Here is a 6,019-nt window from a genome sequence, read left to right as displayed (position 1 = left end):
AACTTTAATTGTTTTGCTTATAGTCAATATGTCTCATTTACAGCTGCTTTGTAACAATGAAAATTGTAAAAAGCGCTATATAAATAAAGTTGAGTTGAGTTGAGTGACCGACAATAATATGTTTCTCTCCACACAAAACACAAGGCTCTGCCAAGACTCTGCCACAAGACCACGAAAGACATGACATGATGTGGCAGAATTATGACAGAAGCCCCCCCCCCAATGAACGCCCCCAGGTGTTGCACCAAGGAGCAGATTAATGCAACAAGACCGACTGGGTGACAAACAACATCCAACAAAACAAAGTAAACATTAACAACGGCAGACAGGAAATAATAATAAAAGGGTTGGGGTGGGACAATAAAAATAACAAACAAGGGGGGGTGGGGGAACAACAGAGTTTATAGGGGGAAGTCCAACGGGTTTTGGGCTAGGTGGGGGAGTCATTGTCCGTGGGGGCACTCGAGGGCGTGAAGTCCCGGGGGACTTGACCGGACCCGGCTTGGCTGCCAGCCGGAGTGCCGAACTGGAGGCAGGGCTAGGTGCCGGCAAGAAAACCGGCTGAGTCACCGGCTGGAGGACCGGCTGAGTTACTGGCTGGAAGGCCGGCTGGACAGGACTGGGTGTCGGTGGGACAGGACAGGGAGTCGGTGGCTGGTCAGCAGGCTGGGTCACCAGCTGGATCGCCGGCTGGGGTGCCGACTGGACAGGACAGGACAGGATGCTGGCTGGGCAGGACTGGATGCTGGCTGAATAACTGACTTTTACTCCTGCGGCTGTGAAGGAAGCTGCGACCCCCTCTTCAGTTTCTTCCTCCTGAACCGGCCCACAGGACGTGTGGCCGGCAGCAGGGAAGAAAGGGGGAACCGGCTGGCTCTGTGATGGAGGAGTCGGATGGGGCGACTCCCTCCGTCCACGCCTGCCATGGGGGCTAGCTGGTGGTGGACAAGCTGGTGGTGGAGAGGATGCAGGGGGAGAGGCGGACTGTGTGGCGATGCTCATTACCCCAGTCTGCAGGGCACGACCCTCCGGGATCGGGGCCAGCAGAGATGGGTAGCTGGGTTGAGCTGAGACCCTGGGCTCTGACGAGTTCATGGCGTACCTCACCACGCCGTCGAAGTCCAGCCGTCTCAGCGACCTCATCTCTGAACGCAAAAGTGGGCCCCTGAGACCGGCGTTGAAGAGCACAGCCAGTTCCGCCTCCCCGAAGACCACCTCCTCTGCAGCCTCCAGGAACCTGTCCACATAGTCCATGAGGTCTGTGTCCCCCTGACGAAGACTGCAAAGGAGATGAGCCTGGCGAGATCGTGCAGCGTCCATGGCTGCTGCTGGGTTCAGTTGATGGCTCGTTCGTTATGTCAGGAAATGGGGAAGAACCCACGTGCAGGCAGCGGTGGTACAGGGAAACAGACAAACTTTATTTATTAAGCTCTGTGGCTCTGCGTGCGGTCTAAGTAAAGGCGCAGCGCGCGTACTGGACACAACACAGACGGGGTTGGGTCTTCCTCCCCAGTGGGGAGTGCCTGTAAGTTCACCACCTGGTCCCGAAAAGGAGAGGTGGGAACCTTGGGCACGTAGCCGGGTCGAGGTCTCAGGATAACGTGAGAATCCCTGGGTCCAAACTCTAGGCAGTCAGGGGACACGGAGAATGCCTGTAGGTCCCCTACCCTCTTGATGAAGGCGAGCGCCATAAGGAGAACCGTCTTCATTGTGAGATGAGGAAGAGCGGAATCCCCTAGGGGCTCGAAGGGGGGCCTGGTGAGACCTGTCAGGGCTACATCCAGGTCCCAAGAGGGTATTGAGCGTCCTAGCGCCCCTAGGAACCTAATGACCAGGTCATGCTGCCCTAGAGACTTCCCAGCAACTGAGTTGTGATGAGCGGCAATGGTGGCTACATACACTTTCAGTGTGGAGGTGGAGAGGTTAGTCTCGAGTCTCTCTTGTAAGAAGGACAGCACGGACCCAATCGCACAACTCCGTGGGTCTTCTCCTCGAGAAGCACACCAGGTCGAGAAGAGGCACCACTTGTAGGCGTACAGTCGCCTAGTGGCTGGTGCCCTTGCTTGAGAAATGGTTTCTACCACCGCTGGGGGCAGACCACTCAGGATCTCCTCGTTCCGTCCAGAGGCCAGATATGGAGGTTCCATAGGTATGGCCTGGGATGCCATAACGTGCCCTTCCCCTGGGAAAGCAGGTCCTTCGGCAGGGGAATCGGCCAGGGGGGAGCTGTCGTCAAGAGCATTAGATCCGAGAACCAAGTCCGGTTGGGCCAGTGTGTCGCAACGAGTAACACTTGCTGCTCCTCTTCCCTGACCTTGCACAGGGTCTGCGCAATGAGGCTCACTGGGGGGAAGGCGTACTTCCGCTTGTCCCGTGGCCAGCTGTGCGCTAGGGCATCCGTGCCGAGGGGTCCCTAGGTAAGAGAGTACCAAAGCGGGCAATGGGTGGTTTCGAGGGAGGCTAACAGGTCTACCTGGGCCTGCCCGAACTGCACCCAAATGAGCTGGCTGCGCGGGGGTGGAGTCGCCACTCTCCGCGAGGCGTCGACTGACGAGAGAGCGCAACGGCTGTCTGGTTCAGGTCACCTGAGATATATGTGGCACGCAGGGAGTGGGTCACCTGCTGACTCCACCGGAGGAGGCGTCGGGCGAGTCGTGTTAACTGCAGTGAGCGAACGCCACCCTGACGATTGATATACGCTACTGCCGTAGTGCTGTCCGACCGGACCAGCACGTGCTTGCCCTGCACGAGAGGTTGCAGCCTCTTCAGTGCGAGTAGCACGGTCCACAACTCTAGGCAATTGATATGCCAGCACAGGCGGGGGCCCGTCCAAAGCCCCGATACTGCGTGCCCATTGCACACTGCACCCCAACCCTGCAGGGAGGCGTCCATCGCCACGACATGCCTCGTAACCTGCCCTAGGGGAACCCCTAGGGGACGGTGTGGCACCGTCTGCTAGCTCGAACACCTCTGGAACCGCCGAGACGCCCAGGGGAAGTCGCCGCAGGAAGGGACAGTCCGCTGCACCACGTCGTAGAATCGGCAATCTGGAGTTGCTAAATAGTAGCGAGAGTTGATCTTCACAAGCGAAGGCTCCGAAGAACAAAAGGTGAATGAATGAAGCACGCCGTCTCCCTTTTATACCCGGATTTCCGGGGGCGGAGTCCGGCATGCAAATTTCATTCGCCAATTTTCATTGGCCTTTTCTAAGTAGTCGGAAGCAATTGGTTCTCAGGGGCGAACCCCATCTGTCGGTTCGACACAACGTCGAGAGACCGACAGAAAGGGAAAGGGTTTTATTACTAATAATCCACAGAATCACACAAGGAGAAATACCATAAATCTGAGCTAGACAGGCTCGAGCGCTCGGCCGCATAAATAATTAAGGAGATAGTACAATGAATTCAGAGTTACTCACTCACGTAAAAAGTTCGTTAATCCAGAGGCCGTTGCCAACTCACTCACGTAGAGAAAGAGATCGTTAATCCAGAGGCCATTGCCAACTCACTCACGTAGAGAAAGAGTTCGTTAATCCAGAGGCCGTTGCCAACTCACTCACGTAGAGAAAGGAGTTTGTTAATCCAGAGGCCGTTGCCAAAAAATCCCAAAGGAAGAGTCTGTGAGAAGCTCCGTGAAACCACCCCCGAAGGGAGAATCCATGAAAGGTTTCGTACAACAACCTCGAAGGGTGAATCTGTGAGAAGCTCTGAGCGCACAACCCCGAAGGGAGAATCCGTGAGAAGCTCCGAGCCACTAGCCAGAAAGGAGAGACTGTGAGGCAACGCCGAGGATGAATGGTGACCCTCCCGAACCGGACCCGGAGAGAGAGCGGGGTCCTCCGTGAGAGAGAGAGATAGAATTCCTCAGGTAAGGGTGATTAGTGGTTCCTCCGGCGAGAAGTAGGGAAGCGGTAGCCTCCGGGCGTCTAGGGAAATAACTCCACACAGCCAGCCAGAAGGAAAGCCGAACTCGCCAGACCAGCGCCGCTCTGGGGAAACAGTGGGACACCGAGCAGGGTGCAAAGAGCTCTGGAGCCTGAACGAACAAAACACATTTTAGGGACTAGACAAGACAAGACTAGACTAGATCTAACAACAAGACTAAGAATGTAACTAGAATGCTAACGACTCGAAGTCAGCGAGTAGTAAACTAACGGACTAACAAGGAAGCAAGAAAATGCAGGAGGTTAAATAGAGAGAGACTAGATAGCGGGAGTGGAAACCGGTGTGAGGAGATTAGCGTGAGTGAGAACAGGTGTGTCGTGAAGAGGATAACGAGGGAGGCAGAGTCTAAACAGAAACACCCAGCACGTGGCGAGCTGTCAAACTCTCCAAACTGTGCTAGACAAACACTAACAAGCAAAAGACAGGACAAAACAAACAGGTGAAATAAACATTTGAAATATATCAGTCTGTGTGTAATGAATGAATATAATATACAAGTTTCACTTTTTGAATGGAATTAATGAAATAAATCAACTTTTTGATGATATTCTAATTATATGACCAGCACATGTGTGTGTGTGTGTGTGTGTGTGTGTGTGTATATATATATATATTTATATAAATACAGTAGGCCAAGGGGGTTGTCTGCCGCCGCTCACAGATTCGGATTGTTTTTTTGTTTGTTTGTTTAACAGATAAAATAATTGTGATTTCATATTATAACTAACCAATAAATCATTTAAAATCATTTAAATAAATTAAATTTTAAAAAATTGGATGCAAGTCAAAATAAAGTCTAGAAGAAGAAAGAGGAGAGCCTGGAAGCATGGCCTAGTGGCCTGAACCCCAAAGCTCAAGTAAAAAGGAAGAGAATGAAGTAAGGGCAGAACTCAAGAGCAGAGCTCAAGGAAACCAGGCTAGAGGAGAAGAGCAAGAGCTCACAGAGATAGCAGCTTCCAGTGAGAAGTAGAGACAGAGCATATCTTCTCCTTTTTAAAAGATTCAATTTAAATCGAACATGGCCCAAAACACACAATATTTAGGGCCCGAGCACGGAGGAGCAAGCCACCGGCTTGCACCGTAGTGCAGAGCCCTTTTGTTTCTGTGTTGTTTATTAGGGCCCGAGCACGGAGGAGCAAGCCACTGGCTTGCACCGTAGTGCAGAGCCCTTTTGTTTCTGTGTTGTTTCTTCTTCTTCTTCTTCTTCTTCTTCTTCTTCTTCTTCTTCTTCTCCCTCTTTGATCACTAATTTGAAGGCCTAAACATGCTCAAAAACTCACAATAATTTGCACACGCATCAGACCTTGCAAAAATTTACGTCTGATATGGGTTTTAAAATTAGGCGTGGCAAAATGGCTCGCTAGCGCCACCTAGAACTGCGCAGGCCACTACGCAATACGTACATGCACCAAATTTGGTAGGTTGATAGAACTCCCCGAATCATTAAGTTTGAATAAGTTTTAATCCGATCAACATCATCTTCATGTCATTCTAATCTTAAAACCTTTGCGAAGCTAAATTGCGGAGATCCTGACTTTTCATGGGGGAACGTGACCCTGGCGGCCATCCAAAATTTGGCGTTTCGCCATGAACAGGAAGTTGTTGTAACTCAGGCCTACAATGTGCAACAGGCCCCAGACTTCACACATTTGATAAAAGTCAAGATTCAAACAGGTCAGCAATATATTTGGCCAGTATGATCTTCAGACCTTTGTGATGATACATTGCAAGTTCCTGACTTTTTGTTAAGGGGCGTGTCCATGGCGGCCTGACAAAGTTTGATGTTTCGCCATGAAACAGGAAGTTATAGTAACTCAGGCACAAAATGTCCGAACAGTCTCACACTTCAGACATTTGATAAAAGTCCTGGCCTGAACACATCTACATGGTAATATTCAGATACTGTTATAGCGCCACGTGCAGGAAACAGGAAGTAGCATGTTTTAAACTGTGATTTACTCCTCATACAGATTCAAACAAGTCAGCATCATATTTGGCCAGTATGATCTTCAGACATTTGTGATGATACATTGAAAGATCCTAACTTTTTGCTGAGGGGCGTGTCCGTGGCGGCG

The sequence above is a fragment of the Triplophysa rosa genome, linkage group LG19, assembly GCF_024868665.1.
Source record: "Triplophysa rosa linkage group LG19, Trosa_1v2, whole genome shotgun sequence".
NCBI lineage: Eukaryota > Metazoa > Chordata > Actinopteri > Cypriniformes > Nemacheilidae > Triplophysa > Triplophysa rosa.
This window is presented reverse-complemented; position numbering follows the sequence as displayed.